The sequence below is a fragment of the Alexandromys fortis genome, unplaced genomic scaffold (genome assembly GCF_014885135.2).
Source record: "Alexandromys fortis isolate MF-2015 unplaced genomic scaffold, M_Fortis_MF-2015_v1.1 scaffold_3, whole genome shotgun sequence".
NCBI classification, from domain to species: Eukaryota; Metazoa; Chordata; class Mammalia; order Rodentia; family Cricetidae; genus Alexandromys; species Alexandromys fortis.
Genome location: NW_026067909.1, coordinates 12,937,896 through 12,955,226, shown reverse-complemented (window position 1 = coordinate 12,955,226; position 17,331 = coordinate 12,937,896). Strand labels below are relative to the sequence as shown.

The following is a 17,331-nucleotide window of genomic DNA, read 5'->3' as shown; positions in this document are numbered from 1 at the left end:
TCAGGCCCTCTCAAGGCCATTATCTTCAGTGTTCCTCTGGTTCTTGGGTCCGGTGTCCACTGTGAGCAGGTGACCTTTGACGTTCCTGTCTCCTGGTTGATCTGTGAGGCCCTCCATGGCAGGATGAACCCTCGTCATCTGATGGCCTTGGCTCAGACTAGGGCCTTCTGGTCCTTGTAGAGCCTGTTGGACAGATGACTAGGGAGCCTGCAGTCCACCAAGGCCTGTTGAGGGTGCATGACGCAATGCACTGAGGGGGCAGGCCAGCTGGAAGAAAGTCTCTTTGCTCCTGGCAGACCTTGACTTCCTCGGCACCCCCCAAGGCAGGGGTGTAGAAAGGGACAGTAATAGGAATCCCCGTACCAGTGCACAGCTGTCGGAACTCCAAAGAATCACATGCCTTCTGAAGGCATAGACCTACACGCAGGCAACACACGCGCACACACACACACACACAAAATAAAACAAGATTTTTTTTTTAAAGGAAAAAGACAAGAGGGAGGGAGAGAGAGAGCCACTTTAAGCTGCACTTCTGGGAGAGGAAGAATGAAGACTTTCATGGCCCTTGGTGGCAGAGCGGCAGCAGAGGAATTCCAGACCAGTGACCTTTGCGGGAATATGCCACTCCTCAGCTGCCCGAGGCTCTGCGGGCGTCGCCCATGGCCTCTCCATTCTCTAGATGACTTGTTTCCCCAGCCCTGACATCTGAAGACAGCTCGAGCTGGGGTCTGCTAAGGACCTAGGTTCTCCTTCATGTAAGATAAGATGGGCCGATGACCAATATGACCTCTTCGCCCAGTGAATTGAGCCCTGATGGCTGCTCACTCCTCCTCAACCCAAAGGAGGCTTGGGCAGGGCTGGTGACTGCGTCTGCAGTGGGGGAGGGGTGAGCACAGAGGCAATGACCTGATCTGGCTATGACCTCCACTTTGCTTTGATTTCGTGGCCAGTCTTTTCGGGGTATTTGCAGGGTTTCTCTGATCTCTTGCTCTATGGCCTGCCTCCCCTAAACTTAGCTCTCGATGCCCATCTTGGGACTGGGAGATGTTTACTCAGTTTGGATCCCTTGCACCCATAGCTGGGTATAATGGCACACACTGGAGCCCAGCACTGGGGAGGCGGAGACAGGGGGATTCCTGGAGTCCATTGGATAGCCAGCAAAACTGAATTGTTGAGGTCCAGGTTCAGTGAGTCTCTCTCTGAGATGGATCTATAACTCCAATTTCAAGGAATCTGATGCCCTCGTCTGGTCTCAGCTGGTACTGCTGTGTGTACAAGGTGTACAGACTTATATGCAGACACACACTCGTAACATACAAAATAAAAACACATAGGGCTGGAGAGATGGCTCAGAGGTTAAGAGCACTAGCTGCTCTTCCAGAGGTCCTGAGTTCAATTCCCAGCAACCCATGGTGGCTCACAACCATCTATAATGAGATCTGGTGCCTCTTCTGGTGTATATATGTTAACAGAACATTGTATGCATAATAAATAAATCTTTAAAAAAGAAAAAAATAGAAAAACACATAAACCTTAAAAAAAAAAAAAAGAGGAGGTGAAGATGACCCCTGACTTGACATCTGGCCTTCACATACGAATGCACACATGTGCACATTCAACACATACACACATGCATGCACACACACATGTACACATACATGCTTGTGTTTGTACACCTTGCTTCAGGGCCAGTTCATCTCTCCTCCCTCCTGTCCCACGAGGAAGTTACAATGCACACTGGGATCATCTGTATCTGAAATGATATGCATGGTATTGCTATTTTGGAAGGCCGTGGAACTTACAGGAAATTGGACCTAGCTGAAGGAGGAAGGTTCCTGGAACAGGCCCTTGGAAACAGATTATCCAGGACCCCCTTTCTGTCATCTCTGCTTCCTAGCCCTCATAATATGAACCAAATCGATCCACCTCAGCCTCACACGTGTTGAGTGCTAGGTATAAGCCTGACTTGCAATGGTGACATTCTGATGCTCCATACAGACACGAATTTTGGGGATCACGATTCAGCTGAGCATTGGTTTTGCTGTTTGACGTGTGTGAAGGCCTGTGCTTCAGAGCAGAGCTGCAGGCTGCTGAGTTACTCCTACCCACATTGGGAAAAGAGACCCAGCAAGGCAAGGTGCTTGACTGAGCGCGCACTCACACCAAGTAGGGAGCTGGCTGAGTAGGAGTCAGTGTTCCCATGCAGAAAATGACTCTCGGGTAGGCCTCGCCACCTTCACGGCCATGGCCTCCACCACAGGTCAGGACTATTGCCAGACAGGGTCCTGCTCCTTCGACTGTCATCCCACTGAGAGCTGGCACTTCAGGTGGCTGCCCTGCGAGCCCCTCCAGGTGGGCTCCAGGCCTTCAGAACACGGTAATGATCAGGAGTGTTCTCTATCACATCCCCCTTAAATGGTCCATTAAAGGCAAGTTGGGGCCTAATGATTACAGGGAGAGTTCTACTGGCTGTGCCTTTGAAATACACGGAGGCTGCAGGCACTGGGCAGAACTGGGTGTTTGAAGTGGCGGTCCTTCCAGGAGCGTCTAGAAGGCTGGACTGCCAGCATTACAGACACCGGCACAGCCGCTCTCAGAGGGGCCCAGTGCTGTGCTGGGCTCTGCTCTTCTCCCTGGATTTGACTCATCCCAACCCCAGGATGCTCCTTTAAGTCTTTCTTTGGTGTTGGGTGTGGAAACCTGGAGGGGGGGGGTTAAGAAGGGTATTTTTATTTATTTATTTATTTGGTTTTTGTTGTTTGTTTGTTTTAGAGACAGGGTTTCTCTATGTAGCCCTGGCTGGCCTGGAACTCATTCTGTAGACCAGGCCGGACTCGAACTCACAGAGATCTACCTGCCTCTGTCTCCTGAGTACTGGGATTAAAGGTGTGCACTACCACCGCCTGGCTTTAAGGAGGGGATTTTTTAATTTAATTTTATTTTTTTCATTTGTCTCTGAGCTGAACTTCAGGGAATGTTAATTCCAAAGAACCAGGTTTGTCTTATTAATTCAGGTCAAGCCAAGAGATAACTATGGATTCTGGTAATTAGTTTAAAACAAATTGACATTTGAAGTCAGGGGCATCCTCATCCTCATTGAAAACCTGGGGCAAAAGGCTAAATTTGGGGGACTAGCAACTTCCATTTTCCTACACACCCATACATCCCCAAAATACTTATCAAGTACCTATTTTGTGTTCTCTAACGGAGACAGCAATAGACACTCTGGGCTCCGTGGGAGTTAGGAGAGCCTAGGTGAGAGATGACGTGGGACAGAGACAAGTGCGCTTGGGAGGAAACAAATGGGAGCTGGTACGGGTTGTGCTGAGGGTTGTCATTTAGGAACGAAGGTGAGCTAAGCCAAAAGGTCCAGACAGATCTCCACGAGAGGGGAGCCCGCCTTGTGAAGACACGGAGGAAAATAGTGAGCGAGTGCAAAGGGGCAGAAAATACTGGAGTCTTGCAGATCAGCCCAGAAGTGTGACTGGGAGGGCCTGGCTGAGGTTCTGTGCCCCGGGCACCATGGGGAGTTTGGGTGGGGAGTGACATGGGTTGAAAGTCTCTTACTTGAAGTGTCTAGTTTCTCAGCTTCCTATTTTGGAGAGTACTACCAGACGGGAGCTTGCAGCCTGCTCTGGCATTTGTATGAAGTTGAACCTAACCTACCGAGTCAGAATCCAGCTTGCTGCAAGGGGAAGCTGTGCCAGGGCCTGCCAGGGTCTCCCAGACTGGCTATGGTGGGATTGGAGAAGACACAATCCTGCCAGAAAAGACTCCTGCGGCCAGCACCTGCTGTCAGACACGTGGGGAAAGCGGCGCCTGCTGCCTCAAGACCAAGGGTGGCGGGGAGTGGCGCTGATTCAAAGAGCCAGGCCTCCCCTCCCCTCTCTGCCTTTCACGGGGGCCTGCACAGGTGCCTGGCAGGTGTGAGGCCCCACGGAGTCACAAGGGAGTGACGTGAGAAGTCTGTCTCACTACCTCCCTGGCCAACAGGAGACTCCGAGGTCCTCTGGTCCGCTTCTCTATCCCTTCCTGGAAAAGGGAGGGTGGCTGGGGGTGAACAGATGGGAATGGACTGAGCAGCTCCGTTCCCCAGGAACACCCGGGCTTCCCTGGCGGGACTTGTGCTTCCCTGGCCTGTTTGAGAAGTGATTTGCTGTGTGATTTTGGCAAAGGGAAGAAAGGCTGGGCCTGGACCGTGTGTGTGCCCAGGAAAGCCCTCAGTGAGCCTGGCACCGATAGAACCTGAGCATAGTTTCCACCTTTCGAGTTCCTTCCCCATCAGATGCAGCGGCTCCCTGTCTACTCCCCCTGACCTTAACCCCCACTCCCTTTATCCTTCCTTCCTTTTTTATCCTGGTTTGGTTTTTTTGTTTTGTTTACTGTATAACTCTGGCTGATCTTGAACTCATTAAGTAGACCAGGCTAGCCTCACACTCACCTGCCTCTGCCTCAGAAACACTGAGGTTAAAGGTGTATACCACCATACACGGCTTTTCTTTCCTCCCTCACTCTCTTTTTTTCTTCCCTTCTTTTTAACAAAGAAAGATTCTCCTGCTGTAGCCGAGGTCTCGGCTTCTAGTGCCCACTCAGCAGCTGGCATCACAGGTGTGTGCCACCACGCCCAACTCCACTACCAAAGTGTTGATTTTGTTGCTGTTGTTTGAGCTTTTGATGTTTTAAGACAGGGTCTCATGTATGTAGCTCATGCTGATCTTGCACTTGCTATGTAGTCAAGGATCATCTTAAACTGGCTTCAGAAGACCACAGGAATTAAGAAGAGCAGAGGTCAGGCCACCAGCACCGAAGAACAGTAGGGCAGAGGTGGCCCTATGTGGGGACAGCGGATCAGTTGGCCTGGCCCAGATGTCAGAGCTTCAAATGCAGCATCTGTCTGTAGTCAGCAACGGTGGTCCCACAGTCTCTGCAGGAGGCAGAATGAGGGGACAGGAAAGAGGTGGCTTCAAGAAGTGCAGCTCAGAGATGCCTCTCAGGGCCTGACAGTGTCCCCAACTAGTGTGAGTGGCCCCAAGACCCAGCCTTATCCCACAGCAGAGTACCCCCTCCCTCCTCTACCCAAGGGTTTGCATCCCTGCCTGGGCCAGGGAGTGTCTCACAGGGGCAGGACTTTGTACTTCAATCGGCCTTTCATCTGAAGCCCCCAGGACCATGCCAGCTGGCTTAATTAGGGGCCCCACGCCACCTAAGTACTGTTTTGTAGCTGGACAGAGCACAGAAGACAGGGATTAAGTGATTTGTCCAAGATTATACTGCAAAGGTGCAAAGATCCCTCTTCTGGGGGATAGGGACATCCCCAGCTTCTGCCTGCCACCACCCCTTTGCCTGCTGAGTCTTGTCCTCTCAGGGCCCTGAGCCCTCAGCTGATGGCCTGAAGCCAGGGAGAATATCTGTAAGGGTCTCTGCCTGCGCAGCCACCACACTGCTGGATACTGACTGCTCAGACAGTGATTGAGGGACCTATCCAAGGATCTCTTAAAAAACAGACATAGAAGGCAGAGTCCAGAATCAGCTCCAATAGGACCCACAAGGCCTCCCTCGGGGCTGCCGCTGGCTCTGAGCCTCAGGGTGCTGGGCTGGCAGGGGTGAGGGGGCCGGATGGAGATGCCTGGCTGTGAGACAGCCTGTCCGTGGGCCCTTGTCCTGCTGGGAAATTCCTGGCGTTCTTTCTTCGGTTTGTGAGCTCATGACAAGGGAGGTGGGTGCCTTTAAAAGCCGGAAAATAAACTGTCCGTGGCAAAGAAACAAACAAATGCCGCTCTGAGCTGAAGCACAGTCCCTCTGGCCCAACTTGGGTGGAGTGGGGGATTGTACGGGGATGGGGATGGGAGTCGTCATTGCCCTCTGCGGTACGTGCTGAGTCCCGCGTGGCCACTCTCCCTCCTTGCTTCCCTACACTTGTCATTTCCTGGTCCCTGCTGCTGCAAGAGAACAAGGCTGGTCTCGGTGTCCTGCTCCCCGCAGCCTGGTCTCAGGACAGATTCTGCCTACCAAGTAGCCAAGGCCCCTGCCCTGCTTCAAACAGCCCAACAGCTCAGGTGTCACTCCTAGTGGGTGTTCAGGGCTGGCAAGGGTCCCCCACACCCTTGGCCTTTTTCTGCCACCCCAACATCCTTTCCTACGGCTATCTTGGAACTTTTCCGATCCAGTCCCCAGCCCACTATGTCCTGCACTAAGAGCACCTTGCCCACCCTGGAAGTGCTTGCTGACTCCCTGCTGGCTTCTGGGCCTCTCCTGAGCACAGCTTCCTGGTGCACCTGGAGCATTCCCCAGAAACCCCCATCTCCTTCATTGGCTCTCACTACTTCTAAGACAATGTCCCATTTTCTTATTTTCTTTCTTACCACCAGTTCCCTGCCAGGGGCTCAGGCCCCATTCTGGTCTGACCACTCCTCAGCTCACCACAAGCTGAAGGAGCCCCTGGCAGCGGAAGGGTACAGTGAGCTCAGAGGGCTGTGTGTCCAGAGTCAGCATGCCGACGGTCCACGAGAATCATAGATCAGGCAAGGACAGGGTGGTGACCAGGAGGAGGAGACCACAGAAGGAGGCCAGAATGATGCCACTGCTGGCTGTGCCCACACTGGATGCTCCTTCCAATCCCTCCGATGTTCTCTATACATGAGCACAGTCCCTCAGCCATGATTAAAGCCCTGTCCAGGCTTCTCACCACTCTTAGCCCCATTGGGAGGGTCATTGTCCCTTTGCAATACAATCCCTGAGACAGGAGCGTGGGAGAATCCATGTGGCTCCAGAAAGAAGAGCTGAGAAACAACTTCCTGGGGGAAACAAAACAAAACAGGAGGCGGGGCTGCGTCTCGGCCTCCGATAACCTAGCAACCTGGCTTGGAAGATGCTTATGATGTTACTTGTTTTTGAAATGGTGTCTTATGTAGCCCAAGGTAGCCTCCAACTTGCTAGGTAGCTGAGGATTACCTCAGATGAATATCCTGTCTCAGTGTCCTGAGTGTTGGGATGACGGACAGCAGCAGTTTGTCAGAGAACTGGACAAACTCTCTCTGAAGACCAGACTGTTGAACATTTGGAGTTAGTTCTACCAGCGGCGGCGGCAGGGGGAGGGGGGGGGAACCATAGTGCCACAGGCCGGGGACCCATTTCTCCAACCTTGTTTGTTCAGAACCTGATGCTGAGGACAAGAGCAACAGGGACTTATTTTACAAGTAAGAAGAGGGAGGTTAGGAGAGGATATGGCCACTGGCCCATGTCTCACGGAAACCATGTGACCTGACTGGGCTTCCCTGAGCACCATGTCACACGCTGACTGGAATAACTGAGGCCCAAAACTGAGGGTGAGGGATAAAGGGTTCTGACATCCATGGCCTCCCTGCGGGGCAGGAGCTTGTGGAAGAGAGCCTTCGGCCCCCTGGATGGCTTCCTGGCAAACCTTGGCCCCTCAGCGTTCCTTCTGGTTCCTGTTTGTGGCAGCCATTAGGGACAAGACCCTGCGTTAGCACATGAATAGCCAGGGATTTCCTGGGCCAGGTTGCTCGCGAAAATGCACATTTCTCACCAAAAGGGCCCTAGTTGGGCACTGCACACACCAGCAAACGGCCAGCCTGAGCCCTGCACCAGGTGTGAAGGCAGCTTGATGCTCTCAGGGGGCTGCCTGGGTCTTACCTAGCCAACCTCAGCTCTGCAGGAACAGACACCAGGGGTCCCCCAAACAGACCCAGGCCTTCACCCCCAACAGGAAGGAAGGCAAGGTTTAGAAGTATTCCCTCAGACCAGAGCTGCCTGGGACCAGATCCTGGCCTTCTTGTTCATGCTCATTCATTCACGCCACAAACCTTTGTCCTGTCCTTCCAGCATGCTGGTTCCTGCTCTAGATGCTGGGGTGCTTCAGCAAAGCAGGCAGAGATGGGACCCCGCTCTTACAGGCTCAGAGCCTGTGGCAGAGGCATAAAGAGTAGAAAGATAGATAGATGTGTGGGCTTGGGAGGCCTGCTTCAGCAGGGCTCAGGAAAGACAGCCTTTGAGGCAATGAAGTGCAAAGGCCCTGGGGCTTGGCTGGACAGAGAGAGCTTGCAGGGCTTGCTCTCTTGCTCTGGCCCCGCTGAGTCCAGTGTTTAGTGATCCACTTGAGTATGGTGTGGTCTCTGCTTTAATCCCCGGACACTTTCACACAGGGCCAGCTCCTCTGTTCCCTGTGCCTGGGGCTGCAGGCCAGGTCTATGCTTGCTCCATGCACAGCCCAGTCAGGTCGATGGAGCTGGGATAGGGAGTGTTTCCCCAGTTGTAGGAAGCAGGATGTTCACCCTGCTACTCCCCAAAAGATAAGTCTACCTCTTAGCTTCTGGAACCTTTCTCGGAAATGGGGGCTCTGCAGAGGCAACATTGCTGAAGTTCTCAAGAATATCATACTGGGTTCTGAGCAGACCTAAATCTAGCAGCAGGTGCCCTTTCAGAGAAGGGGAGGGAGGCACCGGGGGACAGTCATCAGCACCCAGTCCTGGAGCCCAGGAGCTTCAGGGGCAGGCAAGAAAGAATCTGCTGGGAACCTGGGGAGGGATACAGCCCTGCCCACTCCACTGCCAACTGCTGGCTGCCAGGACTACGAGGAACTTAAGTCTGTGTTGTTCAAAACCACTAACTAGAGCCTCGTGTGACCTCACAGGAAGCACACACACACACACACACACACACACACACACATCCTCAGAGTCCTCAGCATCAGCATGGATGGGGCCCATTTTTAGACATTCACAAATTCTTGTCTGCTAGGAGAAGGCCTCAGGAGACTCTGGAGTGACATGGCTTATCCATCCATCCATCCATTGTAGTCTCTACCTGCGGGGAGGATATGAGGGTGGGAGGTGGATGGGGGTCCAGGAGAAAACATTGCTTCAGCACATATGCCTTCCCAAGTCTTCTGGACAATCTGGGGCCCAGGGTGAACCTAGGCTGGGCCCAGGCTTAGATCTTTCTGGAGCCCCCCACCCCCACCCCGTGCTCTTCTGAGTCTGAGGGAGGCAGAGCAACTCTGGCTAGCCTCTCTGTGGCCCTACTCTCCCTCTGGAAGGCAATTCGGGGCTATTTGAAGTCATCAGCATATTCTGGTGGCAAATGTAACCTTAATGACATTAGCTCTGAAGTACAAATAAGCCCGGCCCTGGAGAGGTTCAAAGGGGCTCAGGAGGGTTGGGGTCTTCTCCAGGGCTGCTTGCCTCTCTATAAACCTCCTGGACTGGTTCAAGAGGCTTGGGAGAATCCAGGGCTCCCTGGGGAATGGGAGGGAAACTCTCACCTCATCATGCGAAGGCAGGTCAGGGGGCACTGACCTTTTTAGGTGATTGGCTCAAGGGCCTGAACCTCTCTTCAGGCTCACCTGTGGTGAAGTGCTGAGGCCCTGCTCTACCTCATCCGTCTTCACAGGTATGCCCTCCACTCTGCACTTCCTAACCTGGGATGTGGACAGGCTACCAAGCCCTGAGGACTAGAGGAGAAGCCAGGGGGTGACTCTGTGTACTGCACATGAGAAGGTTTTGTTCTAGGGGACCGGGTCTCCAAATGCTGGAGGCCTAGCCCCCAGTAGCTCATGATGCAGTAGGACGGGGCCACTATTATGGGACCTGATCCCACAGAGCTGGTATTCTTTTAGGTAGAGATCAGGGCGCAGACATAAAGAAAAGGGATGTGTTCAGACACAGGGAGAAGACAGTCTGGGAGCTGCAGGCACAAGGCAGCTAGCACAGCTGTGGCTTTCCAGCCTGAGGACACAGAACATCGAAGGTGGCTATCGAAGCCATTGGCTGTGGAGCTCTTCCCTAGTGGCCTGAATCTGCCTCCAAATTCCTTGCTTTTCTTTTGTGACAGGGACTCACTATGTAGCCCCTGGCTGGCCTGGAACTCACCACGTAGACCAGTGTAGCCTTGCACTCTTAGAGATCCTTTCGATTCTGTTCACCGAATTCTGGATTCTGGGATTAAGGTGTGAACCATCACTCCCAGCATTTTTGTTTGTTTTTGTTTTTTGTTGAGACAAGATCTCATTCAGTCCAGGCTACTCAATTTGTAGCTAAAGATGGCCTTTACGTCCCTATTCCTCTGCTTCCAATACTCAAACACACATGTACATTAAAAGAAAAATCTAGCCAGGAAGTGATGGCGCATGCCTGTAATCCCAGAACTCAGAAGGCACAGGCAGGTGAATCTCTGTGAGCTCTAGGTCATCCTGATCTAACCAGTCAGAGAGTTAGAGGTCAGCCAGCATGACAGAGTGATACCCTGTCTCAAAACTGACCAACCAGTCAGCCAATTAATTAATTAATACTTAGTGGTTTAAAAGCGTAAGAACACCGGGCAGTGGTGGCGCATGCCTTTAATCCCAGTACTCAGGAGGCAGAGGCAGGCGGATCTCTGTGAGTTTGAGGCCAGCCTGGTCTACAAGAGCTAGTTCCAGGACAGGAACCAAAAGCTACGGAGAAACCCTGTCTCGAAAATCTCCCCCCCCCCCAAAAAAAAAAGCGTAAGAACAGGACTAGGATATAGTAGCTAAGTGAGTGGCAGGGGGCTGGCCTGGCATGAAAGAGGCTCTCTCTGAGTTGGATCCTGTTTTAATGGTCAATTCAACATAGCCCACAGTCACCTGAGTCTCTGCTGAGGAAGAGCTCAGAGTATCAGGGCCTATAGCCATGTCTGTGGGGAGTTGTCTTGATTGTTAATTGATGTAGGAGGCCCAGCCCACAGTGGGTGGCTCCATTCCCTGGGCAGGTGAAGCCTGGCTAATTTTTGTTTGTTGTTTCTGTCTTTGGGAAAGAGTCTCATTATATAGTCCTGGCTTTCCTGGAACTCACAGTGATCCACCTGCCTCTGACTCCCCAGTGCCAGGATTAAAGGCATACACAATAGGGCTTGGTGATCCTGTGCTATAAAAGAAAGCCAGCCAAACATGAGCCCGAAAAGGAGTCGGCAGGCAGAGCCCTCCATGGTTCCTGCTGCCTTTCCCTGGCTGTGTGTTTTTGTTGGAGGTGATGGCTTCAAGCTTGTGCCTTGACTTCTCATCTCTCATGGACTGGACTTGGAAGCAGAATAAACCCTTTTGTCTCCTAAGCTGCCTTCGGTCAGGGTGTTTTATCACAGCAACAGAAATGAAATGAGGACGGGTTCATTTGTACTGAAAAAAATAGAAATAAGAGCATCTCCAGATGTCAAGGTAACAGTCTTGGCCTGTGTGCCCTCTACTGCTCACATAACCCCGGCACTGTGATTTGGGGTATCTGGATGTGTTCCTCAATGAAGGTACTCTGAGTATGGTGTCTGCCACTTAGGAGGTTGCTGGGAGTCTCTTCCCCCAGCAGCTACTCTGTAAGTGGCTGGGTGACTTGCTCCCGTCTGCTTTGGGTAGCTTCTGGCCAAGGAGAGAAAGGATGGCTGTCCCAACACTCTGTAGGGTGGCCCAGTTTCTCCCTGAGCAGGTACTGTTTTCCCAGGAACCCAGTGCTGTTCAAAGTTCCTACTTCCTGGCATTGGGACACTGAGGCAGGAGAATGAGGAAAACTGGGACACTAAAGCAGGAGGATGAGGAGGTGAAGTGGACACTGAGGCAGGAGGATGAGGAGGTGAAGTGGACACTGAGGCAGGAGGATGAGGAGGTGAAGTGGACACTGAGGCAGGAGAAGGTGAAGGCCAGCCTGGGCAACATAGTGAGATCCTGTCTCACTATGAACAAACAAGACATTCTATTTCTATCTCATCCACAAGAGTGAGCCCCATGGACAAACTCAAACTCAAGGAATAAGAAAATATAAGGCCAGGTGTGTAGGTGCAGGCCCATCCTTGGTCTCTGAACTCAAAGCCTGTTGGGACAAGTGAGACCCTGCCAAAGAAAGCAAAACAGGAGAACTGAACACGATCTGCAAAGCTAATGGCTATGAGAGTTCTACTCCTGTCTTGATGAGGGCATCTCTGTTCCTTTGTCCTGTCTTGTCTTCAGTACTGGACTGGCTTTCCCCAGGCAGATGAAGTGTTTTGGGCCAATGGAAAATGTTCCAGGCTATTGGAACTCTGTCTTCCCCCGGCCATGTCCAGCAGGGTGAGGGGCATAGACTTTGGGACAATGGAAGGCCCATATTGTCTAGGAAGGCCAGGGGACCCATAGGAGGAGGAAGGGCCCAAGTGCCCTCCTTCCACTTTCCCTAGGAAAAAGTAACTTTGCAAAACTGGGCTAGGTATAAGTGGCTTCCCTCTGCCAGTTCCAGAGCCTGGGGAGTAATGGATGCCCATCTGCGGTCCTTCCTTGCCCTCAGGGTCCAGCCGGAGCTGGTAGCCATCTGAGGACGCCCAGTGACTGAGGGCTCACTTTGTCCCTTTTTTCTGTGGGAGTGCACTCAGGACAGAGGCTGATTCTGCTTCTGCCAGAAGACTCAGGGCCAGCAAACCTTGCAAGCTCTGCTTGTCCCCAGAACCATCAATAACATAGGACAGCTAACCAGGAGCCCAAGTCAGAAAGACTCCCATGAAAGAGCACTCCCAAAAGTTCCTGTTTTAATTTTTGATTTTTGGTCTTTGATACAAAGTGTCACACAACCCAGGTTAACCTTAAACTTACTGTGCAGCCCTGGATGACCTTGAACTCCTGAGGTTCCTGCCCGCAGCACCTGTTCCCCACCACACCTGACAAGCCTCCTACCTCTACTTCGCCACTGCCGGTTTCTGGTTTGTCTGTTTTTTAAGACAGGGCCTGAGTGTAAACTGGGCTGTCATTATGTCTTATGTCTTAGCAGAGCATCCGCCTCCAGGGCCTGCTAAGTGAGCCTCTACTTCCTTCTGGGACAATAGACGCAGGACCTTGGGTGTCCAACCCTGTAGTGGCTCAGAACACTGAAGGTGGCCTGCCTCAGTCACACAGAGACATTTCTGCTCATGCTGACATGAAGTGGAGGGGCACAGATGCCTCTCAGTGAGAAGAGAGCAGAGGGGACAGCTGACAGAGCTGTGTCTGTCTCTGTCCTACCCAGGACTCCAGCATCCACCCAGCAAACCCGGGGTGCATATATGCAGACTGTTCTACTCTGGGCTTGGCCAGCTGTCCAGGACCTCTGACTGTTTTACATGCTATGACCAGTCCTTAAATAAAGGAATGAGGCCACCTGTCAGGTGCCATCTCCCTCCGGAGACACCTGCTTTGCAAACTCTCCTAGGGATGGAGGCCACTCCACTCAGGGAGGTGAGGGTGCAAACAGCCTTGGCTGATGGCACCCTGTGGTGTGTCTCCCTGCCGTTCACTAGAGTGCCAGTCTAGCTCATGTGGAACCCTGACTGGGTAGCACCACGCACTCACTCAAGACAGCTTCAGGTGGGCCACAGCCCAGTGTGCCAACTGACTTCCCTCATAGCCATTGTCACCAGAAGAAAAGTCTCTATTTGGTCAGAGTGACTCTTTAACACTTGAAGGTTTTCCTGAAGAAAGGGAGTGAGGGGAGCTCCAGGCTCACCCACCTGCGACACTCTAGTTGTGCTGAACTGCGAAGTTTCCCCGAGTGTGAGAAGCTGGACCTCATAACCTGTGGTAGTGGGGACTGTGCAAGCTCTCAAATTAAACACCAAAGATTGTCAGGCTTGGTGGTGCTGGTCTTTAATCCTAGCATTCAGGAAACAGAGGCAGGCAGATCTCTGGGAGTTCAAGGCCAGCCTGGTCTACACAGTGAGATTCTATCTCAAACAAAACAATGAGGAGCAAACTCAAAAACAACCCAAAAGCCCTAAAACCTGGGCCAGTGAAATGGCCCAGTGCATAAGGAACTACCAAACCTAATGACTTGAAGGTAAGAACTTTTTTTAAAAAAGATTTATTTATGCTCTCCGTGCTTGGCTTAGGTTCCGACAACAGGGCTAAATGCACCAAGAAGGTCGGGATCGTCGGGAAATTTGGGACCTGCTATGGTACCTCCATCCGGAAAATGGTGAAAAAAACTGAAATCAGGGCCGGGCGGTGGTGGCACACGCCTTTAATCCCAGCATTCGGGAGGCAGAGGCAGGCGGATCTCTGTGAGTTTGAGGCCAGCCTGGTCTACAAAGGGAGTTCCAGGACAGGCTCCAAAGCTACAGAGAAACCCTGTCTCGAAAAACCAAAAATAAAAAAAAAAAAACTGAAATCAGCCAGCACGCCAAGTACATGTGCTCCTTCTGTGGCAAGACCAAGATGAGCCGTCGGCATCTGACACTGTGGTTCCTGCATGAAAACGGTGGCTGGCAGGGCCTGGGCCTACAACACGACTTCTGTCGTCACAGTGAAGTCTGCCATCAGAAGACTGAAGGAACAGAAAGACCAGTAGAAGTGCTACTGTTTGAGACCCAAGCCTACTCAATAATGCACAGCCAACTAAATAAATGGGTTAATTTATGTAAAAAAATTACCTATTTATTAACTATACAGTGATTTGCCTGCTTGCAGGCCAGAAGAGGGAACCAGACCTCATTACAGATGGCTGTGAGCCACCATGTGGTTGCTGGGAATTGAACTCAGGACCTTTGGAAGAGCAAGCAGTGCTCTTAACCTCTGAGCCATCTCTCCAGCCCTGGTTTTGGTTTTTCAAGACAAGGTTTCTCTGTGTATCCCCGAATGTCTTGAAATTCACTCCCTGTATCTGCCTGCCTCCGCCTCTTAAGTACGAGGATTAGAGGTGTGCACCACCATTGCCCAGCTAAGAACTAATCTTAAACAAACAAAACACTTAGTTGTCCTAGAACTCAGAGATCCCCTGCCTCTGTGCACTGGGATTGAAGGTGTCATCACTATGCCTGACCAAGAACTGATTTTTTATTTCAGGTTTTTCGAGAGAGTTTTTCTGTCACCCTGGCCTGGAACTTGCTTTGTAGACCAGGCTGGCCTTGAACTCACAAAGATCAGCCCCCTGAGTGCTGGGATTAAAGGCACACGCCACCACCGCCAGGCAGACTGACTGTTCTCTCTGTGCCAAAGTCCTACACTGAAGCCCATGTACAACAAACACAAGGAAAACCTCAAAACCAAAGCAGAGCAAAGACCACAGCTTACTCAGTGCCTGCCACGGAAGCCATACTGTTCTTTCCTTTCTTTTTAACGGGCCTTGACCTCACTCCCATTATCCCTGTGCTGGAGGTCGCCAATCCAAAAGCACCAGTAGGTCAACAATGGGCTGCCATTGGCAACCCAAGTCACCTTGTTTGACTGGAACAGCCTTGCGGAGGACCCCAGGAGCCAGCAGGACAGGGTCCGCTCAAGATTCCAGCTGCTTTTGACTGTGTGAATAACACCTTCACCACCCTTCTCCTGGGGTGCTCTAATGGGGTGTATGGAGTCAGCCTGGCAGCTGGGAGTCTGAATGGATCAGGTGGACACTCCAGACTCAGGCAGGTCCACACCTTTCTGCTTGAGGTGTTTCTCTGGAATTTGCCCTGTGCCTGGCCTCCTTTGTAAGAGGACAAGTCACATAGGTGAGCCCATCCTTGTCATTTATTATTACTACCACTAGTACTACTGTTATTGAGATAGGCTCTCACATAGCCCAGGCTGGCCCCCAACTCACAGTGGAGTGGAAGATCACCTTGAAATTAGGATCCTTCTGTTTTCACCTCAGTTTTGGGATTACAGCTGTGCACCACAACCTACTCAAGAGATGCTGGGGACCCAAGGCAAAGCCTTCGTGTGTGTCAGGCAAGCACTCTGAAGCCACTGAGTTAGTCCTCTAGCCCCTATCTATCTATCTATCTATCTATCTATCTATCTATCTATCTAGCCATCCATCTATTTTTTTTTCTATTTGTTTATTAATTGGCAGAGTTTCTATGTGTAGCTCTGGCAGTCCTGGAATCGAACTCAGACCTGCCTGCCTGTCTCCTGAGTGCTGGGATTAAAAGGTGTACACAACCTCACAGCCTTCAGGGACAGTACCTCCTTAGACTCCATTGTGGGCTACAGTTCCATCTTAAAAATGAAGGCAAAACAAACCCAAAATTGTAAACATGCCCCGATATAGGCAAGTTATAAATGTATAAGGACAACTAACACCAAATTTTAGCCTGGTGCGGTGGCATAAACCACCTCAGTACTTGAGTGGACGCCATCTTTTCCGGCTTCTAATTTGATCCCACCTCCTCACTGAGAACAGTCAACTGAACTAGCCTAACCCACAGGTATCGCCCGTGACTGTCCTCAATCGGCCCCACTTGGCTTTGGTGATTATGTACCCACCAGGGCTGTGGGCAGACTTCACAGACCGAGGTAGGCAGCAATAGAGTCCCACTGAGGGGGGACATGGATGTGACAACTGTGACATCCTTGCTTCCCGGTTTTCAAAGCCACATTAGCGTGTACACAGCTGGCTAAAATCTGTCTCCCTGCCCCCATCCCTGCTCAGCTGCAAATAGAAAAAAGATGAAGCGGACACAGGGGCTTCGAGACACGTTTGCCATTTTTAATATCTTCGCCAATCATTCCCATCTCCCGTGGGGCTCTCTATACACGATCGAATGCCTCTCTCCAATCCAGTGTGCACAGCACATACTCTCTGGGTCGGCACCTGTATTAACTACAGACCAACTCTTTGTAACCAGGGCAGATACAGAAACCTTAAACCCATCCCACAACAAAATTGCAAAGGTACAGCCTTGTCCTTGGACACAGACAGAAAAGGAAGCTGCTGAAGAAACGGACCAGGATGTTAGGGAGGACCACAGCCTGTCGGAGGCAATATGGCCGCCAAGAACCCCATCAGAGCAGGGCAAGTGCCTTCCACCTGTAGTCTCAACACTTGCTGACTCAAGCAGGAGCCATTCCGGGCTACAGAATAAGACTCCGCCCCTCATCTCATCCCTGCCTCTCCAAAAAAGAGGGAGATATACTTTTGATTGAGTGGCCTGGCATGTGCCTGACTTCAGCCCCCAGCACGTAATAGTGTGTGTGGCCCTGCACCTGTAATTTTAGCACTTTGGAAGTGGGGGCAGGAGGATCAGAAATTCAAGGTCATCCTCAGTAACAGCAAGTGAGGGCGAGCCTGGGCTGAGTCCCTGTCTTTAAAAAAAAAAAAAACAGTAACAACAACAACAACAAAAGACCTTCAACTACCTTTCCCCCCCAACACTCTTGGAGTCTAGGGCCTATTTTCAAAAACACATAATCTGTATTGTCCTGTAAGCCAGCAAACATCAAGAGAAGTTTGGGACATTCTCCCACCTCAGCTTGGGGCGTGTCCCCTTCTTTCTTGGGCTGTGGTACAGAATAGTACTTAAGTATTCGATTAGCATTCAAACAAAGAGTTTTTGAAAGGAATGTGAAAGACAAAAAAATGCCAATCAGATTTTCCCCGTCTTGCTGTC

At 51.5% G+C, this 17,331-nt stretch overlaps 1 pseudogene; it reads left to right on the top strand.

Moving 5' to 3' along the window:
* The first annotated feature begins 12,055 nt into the window (after window positions 1-12,055).
* Window positions 12,056-14,309, top strand: LOC126498760 (60S ribosomal protein L37a-like; annotated as a pseudogene).
* The last annotated feature ends 3,022 nt before the right edge of the window (window positions 14,310-17,331 follow it).